Consider the following 18,040-nt stretch of genomic DNA (forward strand, 5'->3'; position numbering starts at 1 on the left):
TCCATGCCCTCGATTCTTCTAGAAGACCATGGTCTGAGCTTCACAACTGTTTGCTCCTTGTTCTAGATTTTCATCATCAAAATGTTATCCTGAATATTCTATTTTCTAGAGAAAAATTATAAATTCAACTTGCTACAGGGGTCAAGGAGATAACATCAATGTGGGCAAAGTGGGCCAGAAGTAACAAAACGGCAATGGAGGTCAGAGTGAAAAACACATGTCCATGTGAAAGACTGAGGGATGGGAAACTGTGGTTCAATTCAAGCAGAATGTGGCTTTGTGTCCCTAGAACTTACCATTTTTATGCAAGGCAAGACAAATGTATGTTCTGTCTGAAATCTATGAATGTTTAAATGTTGTCAATTAATTAATGTTTTAATGTGTTGGGTCCAACAAAATTATATCTATGTGTCCCCAGTTTGCTGTCTTCTGTTTTGAATCATTTTCTTGTGAGAAATCCTTGATGAATTGTTCAATGATTGATCACCAGTAGCTATTGTTTTGAGCAAATGTGTTTATAAAATTTTCATAAGGCCTGATTTAGGGAAAATTATCATGATAGATTAAAGAACAGAGAATTGTTATGATAGCTAACACTTTTATTGAACTATGTGTTATGTGTTTTAAGAACTTCAGTCTAGTAACATCTTTAATCCTCAGAACGGCCTTGCTAGTAGGGGACTATTAGATGAAGAAATTGAGGCACAGAGAGATTATATAATTTATACAGCTTGAAAGTGGCAGATCCCCAAATTGAATGCCAGTAGAATAAGTCCAGTTTCTGTGCTCTAGCCTCTGTACATCCTGGCATGTATTAATCCTGGGATGGCAGAAAGGCACTCAGCCTATTTGATCTTAGTTTTCTTATTGCTAAAATAGGAGTTTATAACTGACTATCTACCCCATGTGGTTGTTGTGTGGATAAAATTAGACAACATAAATGAGGTTCTTGTATACTACCAAGTGTTATTTAAACATAAGGTGTTGGGCTTCCCTGATGGCGCAGTGGTTGAGAGTCCTCCTGCCGATGCAGGGGACATGGGTTCGTGCCCCGGTCCGGGAAGATCCCACATGCCGCAGAGCAGCTGGTCCCGTGAGCCATAGCCGCTGAGCCTGCGTGTCCGGAGCCTGTGCTCCGCAACGGGAGAGGCCACAACAGTGAGGGCCCACGTACTGCAAAAAAAAAAAACAAAAAAAAACAAAACATAAGGTGCTATGAACAATTTGGTGTAAGGTTCTTAGCATTGTTAAGACCAAAGGCTATGTCACCAAGCTTTATTAAAACAGCTATTATCATCTTTGTAATTCTGCTGCCAAAGCATGGCATAACAAATTGGTGAGAGGTCATTCAGTGTTTGACTTGATCTTCTCGCTCTGCTGGCATCCTTAGACTACTAAATGTTTTAAATAGGTGCTGAATATGCAGGGAAATTGAATGTGGCAAATTGTGTAGGTACAGTGACATAAAAAAAACCATAATCAGGCTGTTTAATAATTTTTGCTTAGTGGTTCTCCACCACCCTGCCACTACCAGCTATTTGAGTTACCAATAACTGAAGAAGTGTCAGGATGCTATCTACAGCTTTGTACCCGTCATTCAGGATCTTGAATGTAATAGCCCACTGTATATAGCAGAATCACCTTTTACAAGTTGACAATCTGTAGGTCTTTTAGTAATTATTTCTGCTGTACTATACTACATATGTAGCCATGTTGATTTGCTTTAAAGAGAAAACTGAATTACTAATCAATAGAAAGTAGCTAGGGTGTTATTATTCTTACTGCTTTCTGAGGGTAATATTTTGCCAAGGACTGAGGAGGAGAAAAAAAAGAAAAAGAAACAGCTGAACTTCTAGCTCTACTCAATGTGCTAAGACTCAACTGTATCAATTATAGAGCAAATACCAGGAAAGGGTGAGAATATCTTTTAATGAACTTCTGATGTCTCAGCCAGGGGAAACTGATGATTTAAATAGAGTCAGTTTTTTGAGATAGCTAGGCTAACAACATACCTAAATGGTTATCTACAGGGTTGTCATCCAAGACAGCTCACCCAGATGACTGGGCACAGCAGGGGGAATCCCATGGCAGTGAGAGGGTTGGCATAGAGTTGGCCTCTTAAAGCCTTCCCACCAGCTCCACTGAGAATGGCAACTAAAATGAGCTAATGTGGTAAACTACTTAGCTCAGTGCCTGGCACGTAGCATGCACTCAATGATGACGGTGGTTATTATAAACTCAAGAAGCTAGAAACATAGACCAGGTCATCTGAAAAACAAGAATAACAACATTTAGTCATAAGGCAAGGTTTTGAGCTAAGTGACTGTCAGAAAGGGGCATTGTGACTTTTTGTGGAATGTGAACAATTATTTTATTTCCAAAAAAAACGTACTCACTTTTAAGGTGGTAAACTAGCCTTGCAGTTCAGATGATGAGTATTTTATACTCTCTGCAGTAGATGGCAAAGTTGGCCAGGATAAGTTACCTCCCTGCATCCACACTCTGTAACGTGCATTGTCCCGTTTCCTTCCTCCACCAAGAAGTGTGTTTCTTTTCCCACCCCTTCAATCTGGTCTAGCTGTACTATTTCTGAGATTCATTCTTAACAGGCTTAAATATTTCACGTCCTCTCTTGGAAACTCACTTCTGCCACCTAAGCAGCCTCCACTGACCTGTTGAGGCTGTGAGGGCAGTGAACTTAGCTGAGGATGACCTTTACAGCCAACCTGCCAGTTGACCTTAGATACTTGGAAGAGTTCAGCCCAGGCTGGAAGAACCACTCAACGGAGTCCAACCCAGAACTATAAGCTAAATAAATGTTTACCCGCTGAAACCACTAAGTTTTAGGATGGTTTGTTTCCCAACAAAAGCTGATGATCTGTCCTCACACTGAAGAAGACAGTGAAACTGAGTTTACAGTCCAAAGTAGGCTGAGTCTGTGACAAGCCCTCACTTTCCACAGTCAGTGACAGATCAGCACTACTAGGCACTGGCCAAGAACAGTCTCTTAATTTTAAAGGGGCACTAAAGAACGTTCTGTTATTGATCCAGGCGTGTCAATTACTAGACTAGAGACAAAGACGTTCTGAGAATGTTGAATAGAGAGGTTGCAGATTTCTTCACTCAAAAGGCTTGGATATTCTTAGAGAGAGACACACTTCAAATTAGTAATAACTTGACGTGAACAGTGACACTGAAAATAGTAACTGGAGATGAAGCTAGGTTCATTGATTTGTAAAACTGCGAATATATGTGTTTCTCAGTGTGCATTCCTCCTCCTTCAGAGTCATTGGGGATAAACTAAAGAATCAAATTAATGGGAAAACACAATATAGTTCTGCTTATTCAATGATGTTTCTATTTTTACTGAATTTAACTCTAGGGATAGGTTGTGTTAGTTTGTAAAGTCTACCATAACAAAGTACCACAGACTGCAGAGTTTAAACAACAGGTACTTATTTTCTCGCAGTTCTGGAGACTAGAATTTCAAGATCAAGGTGTCAGAGGAGTTGGTTCTTCTAAGGCCTATCTCCTTGTCTTGTAGACGACTATCTTCTGCCTGAGTTTTCACATCATTTTCCATCTATAAGTGTCTGTGTTCAAATTTCCTTTTCTTGTAGAGACACCAGTCATATTGAATTAGAGTCCATCCTAGTGACCTCATTTTAAATTATTACCTCTTTAAAGACTATCTCCAAAACAGTCACATCCTGAAATTCTGAGGGTAGAACTTCAACATATGACTTTTGAGGGGCACAGGGCAAACTGACAAAGTAAATATTAAATGCACAGCCAAAACGCTAAAAAGAATGAAATGGTCTAAAATTCCTCAATGTGAAACTATAAATGGCTTTGCTTTTTAAGACTTGGGTAATTTCAACACACATTATTTGTTCCACAAAGCAGAATACAATGAATCTTATTTTCTACATAAGACAAGAGATAATAAACACTGCAAATACTTAAACAGACTTGGTAGAGAAGAACACATTATCACCTTTTTTATTTTTGTATTTTTTAAATAAATTATATTTAGTCATAATGTATATACAATAAAATGTACCTATTCAAAATGTAGAGTTCTATGACTTTTGTGCGACTACCATCACAGTCAAGATATAGAACATTTCCATCACCCCAAAAGTCCCCTCATGCCCCTCTGAGATCAATCCTCTCATCCTTGCTACCAAGAAACCACTGAGCTGAGATTGCTTGTTTTAGACTTTCATGTAAATGGAAGCATAAAGTATGTGTTCTTTTGTGAAGTGTCTATTCAAACCTTCTGCTTTTTTTTTACTGTGTTGTTTGTCTTATTATGGAGTTGTGGTAGTTATTTATATGTTTGAGCCATTTGTAAGACATATGTATTGTGAATATTTTCTCCCAGTCTATGACTTGCATTTTCATTTTCTTAAAAGTGTTTTTTGAAGAACAGAGGTTTTTAATTTTTATTAAGTTCAGTGTCTCAACTTTTTCTTTTTTGGTAGTATGTTTGCATTCTAAATTATAAATATTTTTCTTCTATTATTTCTTCTAGAAGTTACATAGTTTTATCTTTTGCATTTGGGTCTATGATCCATTTTGAGTAAGTTTTGTGAAAAATATGAAGGTTTATGGATTTACAATTGTTCCAGATCCATTGTTGAGAGGACCATCTTTTCCCCATTGAATTACCTTGGCACCTTTGTGAAAAATCAATTGACCATATACGTGTGGGTCTAGTTCTGGACTCTCTACTCTGTTCTATGGACTCATATGTCTCTCCCTATACCAATATTGCACTGTCTGAATTATTGTAGATTTATAGTAAGTCTTAAAATGAGGTAATGTAAGACCTACAAATTACGGTTTCTTTTAATGTCATTTAGCAATTCTAGGTCTTTTGTGTTTCCATACAAGGTTTAGATCATCTTTATTTTAAAATCAATTTCTGTGAACAAGGCTGCTGGCATTTTGGTTGAGCTTATGTTGAATCTTCAGATCAGTTCAGGGAGAATTGACATTATAACAATATTGAGTCCTCTAATCTATGATCATGGTATATCTTTCCATTCAATTAGAACTTCTTTAATTTCTCTCAGCAATATTTTGTAGTTTTCCGTGTATGGGTCTTACATGTAACAAAATTTGTTTCATTAATCTCTAAGTATTTTATGTTTTTTAATGTTAGCGTAAATGGTAGAGATATTACTTTTTTTTTTTTTTTTTTTTTTTTTTTTTTGCAGTATGCGGGCCTCTCACCGCCACGGCCTCTACCGCTGCAGAGCACAGGCTCCGGACACGCAGACCCAGCGGCCATGGCCCACGGGCCCAGCCACTCCTTGGCACGTGGGATCCTCCTGGACCAGGGCACGAACCCATGTCCCCTGCATCAGCAGGCGGACTCCCAACCACTGAGCCACCAGGGAAGCCCGAGATATTACTGTTTTTATATCAATATATTTACCTTGTATTCTTTAGCTTTGTTAAATTCACTTACTATTGCTAGTAGATTTTTTTTTAATTCCTTAGGATTCACAACAAACACAGTCATTCTGTCTATGAATAAGGACAATTTTAGTTCTTCCTTTCCGATTTATAGGCCTTTTCTTTCTTTGTATTGCTTTCATTGCACTGGCTAGGATTTCTGATATGATGTTGAACAGAACTGATAAAGGTGTGCATCCTTGCCTTGTTCCTGACCTAGAGGGAAAGTGTTCAACTTTTTTATCATTAATTATGGTGTTTGTTGTAGAATGTTTTGGGTTTTTGGTTTTGGGCTTTGATGGGTATTTTTATCAGGTTGATGAAGTTCCTTCTATCCCTAGCATGTTGAAAGGTTTTTTTTTTTTTTTTTTATCATGAATGGATGCTGAATTTTGTCAAATTGCTTCTCTGCATCTACTGAGAATCTCCTATGACTCTCCTAGTAGAGTGAGTTGCATTGAGTGATTTTTAAATAAGACTTTAGTTTTTTAGGGAAGTTTCCGATTCACAGAAAAATTTAGAGAAAGGAACAGAGAATTCCCATATGTCTCCTGTCCCAACATGTGCACAGCCTCCCCTCTTATAAAAATTCCCCACCAGAGTGATACGTTTGTTTACAATTGATGAACTACATTGACACATAATAATCAAGCTAAGTCCATAGTCTATATTACAGCTCATTTTTGGTGTTGTACATTCTGTGGGTTTGGGTAAATATATGTTAAAATCTATCTATTATTATGGTATCATACAGAGTATTTTCATTGCCCTAAGAATCCTCCATGATTTGTCTATTCATCCATTCTTGCCCTCCCAACACTCAACCATTGATCTTTTCATTATTGCCATAGCTTTGTCTTTTCCAGAATGTCACATGGTTGAATCAAACAGTAAGTTTTTTTTTTAGACTGCCTTCTTTCACTTAGTAATATAATATGGTTTTCATGGCATGATAACCCATTTATTTTTATCACTGGGCAATTTTTATTGCCTGGATCTACCACACTTTATTTATCCAGTGACTGAAGAACATCTAGGTCGCTTCCAAGCTTTGGAAATTATGGATAAAAAGCTCTTGCAAAAAATCTGTGCCTATATTTATTTACTTATTTATGAGTTTGAGTGTACAGTTGTTCCAGCATCATTTGTTGAAAAGGTTTCTTTTGCTCCATTGTATTGCCTTTGCTTCTTTGCCAAAAATCAGTTGAATGTATTTATATGAGTCTGTTTCTGGACTGTCTTTTCTGTTCCATTCATTTATTTGTCCATTCTTTTTCCAGTGTTATGCTGTTTTGATTACTGTAGCTTTATAGTAAATCTTGAAATAAAGTAGTGTCGGTCCTCCAATTTCCTCTCCTCTATTGGTATTGTGTTGGCTATTCTGGGTGTTTTGCATCTTCATATAAGATTTAAAATAAGTTTGTTAATGTCCACGTAATAACTTGCTGGATTTTGATTGGGATTGCATAGAATCAGTAGATCATTTGGGGAGAACTGATATCTTGACAATATTGAATGTTTCTCTCCATGAATATGGAATAGGCTTGTATTTATTTAGCTCTTCTTTGACATTTTTATCAAATATCAAAAAAATTGTAGTTTCCCACATACAGATCTTGTACACATTTTGTAAGATTTATATCTAATTATTTTTGAGGGGCACTAATACAAATGATATTGTGTTTTTAATTCCACTTGTTCATTGTTGATATACAGCAAAGCAACTGACTTTTGTATATTAATCTCGCATCCTGCAACTTTGTTATAATTGCTTATTAGTTCCAGGAGTTTTTTAATGGATTCTTTTAGTGTTTCTCATTGATGAACATGTCATCTGAAACAAAGACATTTTTATTTCTTCATTCCCGATAGGTATACATTTTATTTTCTTCTCTCATCGTATTGCATTAACTAGGACTTCCAGTGTGATGCTGAAAAGCAATCATGAGAGGGGACATTCTTGCCTTGGTCCTAATCTTAGTGGAAAGTTTCAAGTTTCTCATAATTAAGTATAATGTTAGATGTATCATTTTCTTTTCCAAAACATAGTGTATGTTAAAAGAAGGCCAATCCTGCTTTTAACTTAAAAGTCTGTTGTAAATTTAGCTTTTAGGATTATTTGGCAGCTTAAATGTCTTTGCTTGTTGTTATTGTATTTTTTTTTCCAGCAGAGAAATCTGACTTAAAAACCTTATGGCAGAGGAAAGAAGTTATGTCTATGCACTAGGCTGAGCATTGTACAATTGGCATTTTTCAAGCTAAACTGTGCTGGGATACCATGATATCTGCTCTACCTCTTATGGGAGTCTAAAGTAAGCCAGTTCACTCATATTTATATTCATGGAGTCCTTATTATTTCACAGGTGATTATTTTACATAAATAAATAAGACACAGGTTGGCCGTCAATGAGCTTTTGGACTAGTGCAGAAGACTAAGATGTTAAAAACAACAAAGAAACAGGTCTATAAAGTGCTATGAGGGTAAATTTAAAATAGCTGCAGGGCTTCCCTGGTGGCGCAGTGGTTGAGAGTCCGCCTGCCAATACAGGGGACACGGGTTCATGCCCCGGTCTGGGAAGATCCCACATGCCATGAAGCGGCTGGGCCCGTGAGCCATGGCCACTGAGCCTGCACGTCCAGAGCCTGTGCTCTGCAATGGGAGAGGCCACAACAGTGAGAGGCCCGCGTACCGCAAAGAAAAAAAAAAAAAAGGATAAATCTATTTCCCCTCCCATTGATTCTGAGGAGGCTCAGTTAGCCTGCTTAGTAGAACAGTCATATTACTCTGTGTCAGCTTCCAAACTTAGACCTTAAGAGGATGGTAACCTCCAGTTCTGTCCCTTGGTCACTTGCTCTTGGAACCCAGCTGTCATGCCATGACAAAGCATATGTGGAGAAAACAAGACCTGCAACAAAGCCTCAGCTGAGATTCCAGCTACATCCAGTATCAACTGGCTGGCCATGTGAGTGAGGGGACCTTGGAAATGAGTTCCATGATGGAGTGGAGATAAACCATTCCTGCCGAGCTCTGTCCAAATCACAGATTGTGGGCAAAATATATGAACGTTATTGTTTTAAGCCATAAAGTTTTTGGTGGATAAATAACCAGACATCTATAAATTTCCATGAGGGTAATATTCTGGCAACCATGAGAGCAAATATAGTAGACATCTGACCTCTTACCTTCTCTGAAGTTTTAACAAAAATTGCTCTCATAAAGCAGTATATACATACATATATATATAATTTACTCTATTAAAAGGTAAAGACTCAGATTACAAGAGTATCATTGTATCATTGAATAGACATTTGTAAAAAAAAATTTGATATATCACAAATGTTTGGGCATGTCTACATGAATCTAGATTGTTATTTTGTTCTTCAAATACTTCTTACACTCAGTCTTGTCACCTTTTTGTGATCTGTATTATCCTGAGGATGTTATGAGTTTTTATAGGTATAAATTTTCCTGTTGTTATATCTTATTTATAAATTACAACTTTTTATTTTTATGAATATACTTCTCTCCTTGCTAAATTTTACCTTTTTTTAAACTGAATTTTCCTGGTCCATCTTCTCTCAGTCCTTTTCCCAAGAGTTTATCTCTCAAAAGCAATATATTATTAGACTTTTTTGTAATCTGACAGTTTTATCAGAGTAATTTATTTGTTTATACTTGTTATGATTAATACATTTGGTTTTATGCTTTCTTCTGTTTCATTAAATAGGTAAGGAGTGCCTAACTTTTCCTTTATTTCAAGTAATCTCAAAAGAACTAGAAATAGTACATGACAACTTTTTAACACTTTTTTTAACATCTTTATTGGAGTATAATTGCTTTACAATGGTGTGTTAGTTTCTGCTGTATGACAAAGTGAATCAGCTATACGTATACATATATCTCCATATCCCCTCCCTCTTGTGTCTCCCTCCCACCCTCCCTATCCCACCCCTCTAGATGGTCACAAAGCACCGAGCTGATCTCCCTGTGCTATGCGGCCGCTTCCCACTAGCTATCTATTTTATGTTTGGTACTGTATATATGTCCGTGCCACTCTCTCACTTCATCCCAGATTAGCCTTGCCCCTCCCTGTGTCCTCAAGCCCATTCTCTACGTCTGAGCCTTTATTCTTGTCCTGCCCCTAGGTTCTTCAGAACCTTTTTTTTAGATTCCATATATATGCGTTAGCGTACGGTGTTTGTTTTTCTCTTTCTGATTTACCTCACTCTGTATGACAGTCTCTAGGTCCATCCACCTCACCACAAATAACTCAATTTCATTTCTTTTTATGGCTGAGTAATATTCCATTGTATATATGTACCACATATTCTTTAACCATTCATCTGTTGATGGACACTTAGGTTGCTTCCATGTCCTGGCTATTGTAAATAGTGCTGCAATGAACATTGTGGTATATGACTCTTTTTGAATTATGGTTTTCTCAGGGTATATGCCCAGTAGTGGGATTTCTGGGTCATATGGTAGTTCTATTTTTAGTCTTTTAAGGAACTTCCATACTGTTCTCCATAGTGGCTGTATCAATTTACATTCCCACCAATAGTATATGAGGGTTCCCTGTTCTCCACACCCTCTCCAGCATTGTTTGTAGATTTTTTGGATGATGGCCATTCTGAATGGTGTGAGGTGATACCTCATTGTAGTTTTGATTTGCATTTCTCTAATGATTAGTGATGTTGAGCATCCTTTCATGTATTTGTTGGCAATCTGTATATCTTCTTTGGAGAAATGTCTATTTAGGTCTTCTGCTCATTTTTGGATTGGGTTGTTTGTTTTTTTCCTATTGAACTGCATGAGCTTCTTGTATATTTTGGCGATTAATGCTTTGTCGGTTGCTTCATTTGTAAATATTTTCTCCCATTCTGAAGGTTGTCTTTTCGTCTTGTTTATGGTTTCCTTTGCTGTGCAAGGTCATTAGGTCCCATTTGTCTATTTTTTGGTTTTATTTCCATTTCTCTAGGAGGTGGGTCAAAAAGGATCTTGCTGTGATTTATGTTCTAGAATGTTCTGCCTGTTTTCCTCTAAGAGTTTTATAGTGGCTGGCCTTACATTTAGGTCTTTAACCCAGTTTGAGTTTATATTTGTGTATGGTGTTAGGGGGTGTTCTAATTTCATTCTTTTACATATAGCTGTCCAGTTTTCCCAACACTGCTTATTGAAGAGGCTGTCTTTTCTCCATTGTATATCCTTGCCTCCTTTATCAAAGATAACATAACTTTTTAACATTTTATGATATAAATTACCACAGAAATTTGACATAAGAACTGACATGAATTTCATATTAATCTCTAATATATGTGAAGTTTTTATACTTCTAAAAGTACTCTCATAAATACTATCTCTTCTTATTATTGTTATTTTATCCCCATTTTACACCTGATTAATTCAAGATTTCAAGAGGTTTATTGACTTTTTTTTAACATCTTTATTGGAGTATAACTGCTTTACAATGGTGTGTTAGTTTCTGCTTTATAACAAAGTGAATTAGCTATATGTATACATATATCCCCATATCTCTTCCCTCTTGCATCTCCCTCCCACCCTTCTTATCCCACCCCTCTAACCAGTAATTATGAAGTGGAGAACCAAATGCCTTTTTTATTTTTTAAAAAGAAAAGCCAGGACACTTTCATTAATTCCACTCTACCATAATCAGGAGCAAGTGCTGGGCCAGAAGCATAGCTGGTCCCCATCCTGCCTCTTACCTTAACACATGTGGTCACTGGTCACCCCTAAGCCTTTGCTCTAACCTCAGCCTAAAGGGGAGGCGTCACTTCCCCTGATGGCTGAGCTTGGCTCAGCCAGGCACTTTTCTCTCCCTCTCCGAGTGTAACTGTTGCTCACAGAGAATGTCTCCTGCTTGGTCCCCAGGTGTTGAGTTCATATGTCTTTGAGTTCAAGTTCTAACCATGTGGGTGTGTGGGTGCCTGTCTGGGTCCAGCATTTCCTGTGACTAGATAAGTCAACCTGTCTGAGTAGGTGATTCTAAGAATACAGCTTGTCTACAGGTGTAAATCACTTTCTCCACAATCAGATTTGGTAGTAATAATGGCAATATTCTGTTCTCCAAACTACCTAACTCTTGGTTCAGAATTTAGGCAAAAAACAGGTGTGTTATTTTGAGGGACTCTCTTCAAGCTAAGTGATGATATGTGAAATAATCTGAATCCTCTTACTTAATTTTAATTTTGTGGGGAAAATGACCTGCAGTACTTTAACTACTCTGACACTATTATCTCATCTGCAGTCACAAATGTTGGCTCTGGGAAAGTTTTCTCCACCGGTTCAAAAGTAGGTCAGCAAAAGCTCACAGTGATTGAAATAATTTGAGGGGAGGAAGATTATATTTAGATGATCCTTCAAACAAAGGCAATCCATTAAGTCAGCTAAGCCATTTAAGGAAGAGTTTGGGGGATGAGATGATAATACCAGAGTATGAATATTCTGTAATGTCATCTCAATGTCTGTTTAGGTCAGAATTTAAAAGTACAGAGCTTTTTGAAAATGAAATATACACACCCATGCGTTCTGGTCTTCTCAAATCAGAATATGGAAAAACAAGATAGAAATGCTTACATTCAACAAATATTTAACCAGTGTCAATTACATGTAACAAACTGAAAAAGGAACACAATATAAATCAGATATGGACACTGACCACAAAGAATTTATCCACTAAGAGAGGAAATATGGCAAGCACATACAATTCTAAAATACAAGGTAATTTGCCTTTAAAATGTATAAAGGTCTTAGGGATTTGGAGAAAGGAGGTGCAGCTTCCATTCCTGGTGGAAGAGGGTTCAGTGGTTACGGAAGGGAGAGAGGAAGTGACATCACAGCCGACCTCTACAGAACGGGTGAGATGATTTGAGGTGGAGAGTTGGAGGAATCCGAGAGAAAATCTTTAAGTCAGAGTGAGCAGCATTAATACAAGTAAGGGGAACTTTTTTTTCTTAGTTTGCAATAAGACAAAACAAGCTGTAACAGAAACTCTTGGTACATGGAAGGACTGCCAATCCAAGTGTGCGAAATTATGAACCAAAATAAGAACGGCTCCACTTCTGTGGAACCTAGTGTTCGTGAGGGGATGAGAAACGAGGGTTAGATGGGTAGATTGGGGCCAGTTTACTGAGGACTTTAAATATCAAGTTAAAAAGTTTGTACCACCTATGCTTTACACAAAAGGGAGCTATTGAGGTTTTTGAGCAGGTTGGTGACTAAAAACAGTATTGTTCCTGCAAAAAAAAAAATAATAACCTAGCAAGAGTTCATAAGAATAAATAAGAGGTGAGAGGGGCCACAGCCAAGGCTATAGTAAAGACTAAGGTCATTAATACCAGTATGGAATGCTTCAGTGGCAGCCGGATTGGTGAGAAGTAGAGAGAAGTGAGAGATGTTATAGAATGAGACAAAGAGGAGTGAACAACAGACAGGAGATGGAGTGTCAGGGAAAAGGAGCTGGTGGAGGGAAAAGAGAGATGTTTCCCTCTCTGAATACACCATCGATGATTTACCTTCTCTCTCTTCTGAACACATAACGTAACACCTGAAAATGAAGCTCTGAGCATGCTTCTTAAATTAATTAAATGTCACTATGTTCCCTAGTTTTATGAGGCCCAAGTGTCTCTAGCATCATAAGAATTTCCCAAGAGGAAAAAGCCCAGTGCCTTCCTGGGGAGCCAAAGTCACCTACCTTCCTGGCATCCAGCCCACTGGCCAAGGACTCTGCCCTCATGCCCATTCTTCACTTTCTAGTTCACTCTGTGTTTAAACAGAGTCAGCAAGAATCAGGATACATCTTACATTCCAATTTCCCCAGGAGTAATTGTACTTCACATATTTTTTAATAGGTGTCTCATAATGGCAGTTACCTTCCAGTTGGACCTACCCGGGAGGATGGAATCTTACTGACTACTAGTATTGTATTTCTCTAAGTCAGTTTGTCAGGCACAGGGGTTTACCACTTGATAAAGCTGCAGTTCATTTGTCACTACCAAGTAGCACATCAGTTTATTATTTGTTTCCCAAAGAAGGCATAACAAACTGCAACAGTCATAGCACATGGATGGAATGTTAACCTAACCACTGAAAGTATTTCTTTTTAATACAAAAGAGCATCCTAGTAAAGGAACCTTCTCCAACTGTGCTACAAACAAACAGAGTGAAGATAACAAGCTTAATACTAACCATGCAGCCCAAGAACTGATTTCCTGTCTGCTCATTTTTGTCACTGACTTCCATTTTTCTAGATTTCCCAACAGACAGCCATTACTATTAAATGGTGATCATTACTGTTAATGACTGCCTAATGTAGAAATGGGTTATTATTATTAATTTGAGCTCACGGAGCATAACTCTGAGATCCAAAGAGGTTAAGTAACTGACACCACTCACAGATGGTGGCACGTCCCCTGATTTATTAAAAAAAAAAAACCAAAAGTTTATTTTTAAATTTCTCATTTTTTCATTGCACTGATTTGTCAGCTCCCATCACTTGTTATTTTCCTCCACATTTCTAAAGATTTCCCACAAAGAAGAAAATTGCATTACCTGCATTTTCAAGAAAGCACAGAGGAAGTGAATCTGAAGTTTCTTTCATTATGTTGTGACGTTTGACGTTTGGAGTTGACGTTTAGAAGTAGAGTGCAGGTGTTTATAAAAAATAGAGAGACCTGGAACATGGGTGTCTAGAATGGTCTTATTCTGCATATCACAGAGTGGGAGCAGGCATTACTTATACCACAGAAACCCTCCCTAAGTTACTCAAAGTGCAGAACTTTTCTGATAATAGCATGTGTGGTCCCATTATCTCTGAAGGGGCTGGCATAAAAGCTGCAATTTATTTTAAAAAATGAATAGATACTTACAATGAGCTGGGCACAATGTCCAGTGGAAAAGTACACCCAGTCCTATCAAAAAAGACACTTTATGCACATGGGCCAGTATTGTCTCTCTCGTCACTCAATGATTAAGGAGATTTGTGATTTGTGTTCGTAAAGAACATCATGGTACTGGGAACAATTTTTTTGTTTAAAAGAGGCATTTCTTTGTAAAGGAAAATAAGGTTCACCTTTGAATGACTTTCTGGGTTTTTTAACCCTCTCTTGGGTGGAAGCAAAAGAGGAGGTAGGTGAAGGATAAAGAAGAATGGAGCATTTTTTCTGATCCAGGCAATGATTAAAAAATGTTTATGTTAGTTATGGAAATGTTTGTTCAAAGTCTTTTTGTTTTGTTCCAGTGTTTAACATTTAATAGAAATCCACGTTATTCATGTGACCATAGGGCTCTCATTTCTATAGCAAATTCTTTCTGTTGAAATAGTTGACAATTTAGAACATCTCAGACTTTTAAAACAATTATTTTTAATTTTGCAAGCATGATAGGGATTAATGCATGACAGTCCAACTAAAGCTTTGTTTTGTCCCCAAGACTCATGGATCAAACAACAGAATGACTTTCTGTGGCCATTCTTCCTGCAGCTGAGAAGGATGAGAGGTGCCTTTGGCTCATGGACAATCTGTCTGGAAGCCTCTAGCCTGCGCCGGGTGCAGCACTCTCATCAATAGATGTCTGGACTCCAACTGGATGTGTGGGTGGTAGTACCAACACCTCATCTTGATGGAAGAGCCCCACAATGCCATTACCAAAGGTGACGTTTTAATAGCAATCAGACACATCACTCTTCTCTAAAACGTCACTAAGCTTCCATCAAACTGCGTATCACCTGCCTTAGGAGCACATACCAGATATCCTTTGTGCTCCAGCCACTTAGCCTTCCTTAGAATTGTGACCAAAATGCATGTTTTAACCTCTGGCGGCTGCTGGCTTTGCCTGAGTCTCTTGTCCTTGCTTATCTTGTCACAGGAACAAATTTTCATGAGAAACGGTGACAGTCCCCATCAGTCATGGACCTTGGCTTCTCCGTGCATGAGAGTTGCATGAAAATCCATTCACAGAAGTCTGGTTGGTGGGGGATCATGACACTTGGTAAGCAGAAGGAAAAAAGACTTTGTGTAGGAATACACATTTTTGATAAAGCAGTCCAACTCTTGTGACACAGAAGAAAGTGTGGCACTTTTTGCAGAAGTGAGTGACACAGGATTTGGGGGAAAATCAGAAATACAGAATCAGTTCATGATGGCTAAACCAAGGTCAAAGCATTAAAAAAACAGAATTTATTGACTTCTTGGTGCTAACTTCAGAGAATGAAGCAAGGGAAAGATATAAGTACACCTCTTTTTTTACTTGAAAAGGAATACATGTAATTTGGAGTGGAAGCCAAGTAGGAATTAAATTATCATGTCCTTCATAGAGAAGACAAAGACATTTAAGTGAAGTAAACAGGATATAAATAAAACTTAAAAATCATGAAAAGTAATGAATGGTACAAATATCTAAAATCTTGCCATCAATAAGAATTTACTGAACATCCAATAAGTTTAAGGCATCATGCTATGTTTGTACCAGGAAAAATAATGTGAGGGAAGGCTAAAGTTTCCAAAGTCCTGAAAGCCTGAGATTGCATCCCATCTGTGCTCTTACTAGAGAAAGCAAATAATGACACTATCCCTGAACTTAGATTCCCTCATAAAATAATTGAGAATAATATTTACCATTGGCCCTATTGTGGGAATCAAAACAATCTATTAATCATTTATTTTATTAGTTTAATTAATACTTATAGAGCACCATCTGTTCATTTGGATCCATTCTGGGAATTCAGAATAATATGGTTAATAAAAGAGACAAAACTCCTTGCCCTCAAAGGGCTTAAATTCTGGTGGGAAATATGGTCAATAAACAACATAATCATAAATGTACGGTAGACAGCAAATAGTGCTAAGTGATAAAGTAAGTCAGTATTGAGGGATAGAAAAAGTTTGGTAATATGAAAATTTATGTAGGGTGGCCATGGAAAGCCTCACAGAAACTGTGAAATTGGGGTAAAGGAATAAAGATAGTGAGAAAGTGAGTCATGTAGATATCTGGGTGAAAATTCAAACAAGAATTTTATTGGATTTGATGTACTGATTCTAAAAATTTATCAATATATGAGAAAATGAAGAGCCAAATAGTCAAATGAGTAAAAGAAAAAGTGGAGATTGTCCCATTGTCTACTGAAACTTGTAAGACTAGGGTAATTAAAAATATCATGTCGGGCTTCCTTGGTGGTGGAGTGGTTGAGAGCCCGCCTGCCAATGCCGGGGACACGGGTTCGTGCCCCAGTCCGGGAAGATCCCACATGCCGCGGAGTGGCTGGGCCCGTGAGCCATGGCCGCTGAGCCTGAGCATCCGGAGCCTGTGCTCCACAGCGGGAGGGGCCACAACAGTGAAAGGCCCGCGTACCGCAAAAAAAAAAAAAAAAAAAAAAAAAAAAAAAAAAAAAAATCATGTCCTGCAGAGTTAAACAAATAAGCAAAATAAAAGGCCCCAAAAGAGATCCACACTTATGAAGGCTGGACTTAGGATCATTCTAGATCATGGGGAAAAGCATGCACTGTCCAAAATCTGTTAGGGAACTGGTGGTTATTCATATGGAAAAAAAAAAAAAAGAAAATGACTTTCCTATATAATACTAGATATAAGAACCAATTCTGAGCTAAATTGAGATCAAAAGTTAACAACAAGTTTGAAAATTTAGAAAGACAATATAAATGTTTTTTTTAAAATTCTTGGGTTCCAAAAGATTTCTTAAACATATTTTAAAAAGCACAAAACATGAAGAAAAATGACTGGTAAATCTGACTGTTAAAATGTAAAACTTCAGTCCTAGGATAAAAGAAAGGCATAAACTCAGAGGAGATATTTATAATACATAAAACCAACAAAGGAATGGAGTCCAGAATAATCATTTACATACAAACATGTGTATAGACACATAAACATATACTCATTATATATATATATGTACATATAAATACACACAGGTGACATATGTGTATATGGGTATATGTATGTATGTGTATGTACTACATAAATCATTAAAAGTTACAAAACAGCCAGCTGAAAAATGAACAAAAGACTAAAGCAGCAACTTTACAAAATAGAAAACAGGAACAGCCAGTAAAATTTTACATACCTTATAAATAAAAACTTAGGCTCTGTCAATATCAAGGGCCAGGAGATGTCACTATTGGTCACTATTGGTAGAAGTGTAAATTGGTACAACCACTTTGGAAATGACTTTATCAATATCAGCTAAAGTTAATAATCACATACCTCTTACACTGTGATTCCACTTCTTGCAAAAGTTACACATGAGCAACAGGAGGTATATACAATATTCCATGGCAGCATAGTTTATAATATCAAAAAACTCAACATCTGTTAACACAAGTGTGCTGTTTTTATACAGTGGAATACTACACAGCAGTAATAATTAATGAAAAGCAATAAAACATAACAATACAGATGAATCTCCAGAATATAACGAAGCAGATTGTAGAATACGTATATCTATTTACATAAAATTCAGAGCAAGAAAAACCAAGCTACAGGGCAAGAGGAAGTGGGATCTGGAAGGGTCATTCAGAACCTTCCAGCATCACTAGTTAT

The sequence above is a fragment of the Mesoplodon mirus genome, assembly GCF_964341445.2.
Source record: "Mesoplodon mirus genome assembly, chromosome: 10".
NCBI lineage: Eukaryota > Metazoa > Chordata > Mammalia > Artiodactyla > Ziphiidae > Mesoplodon > Mesoplodon mirus.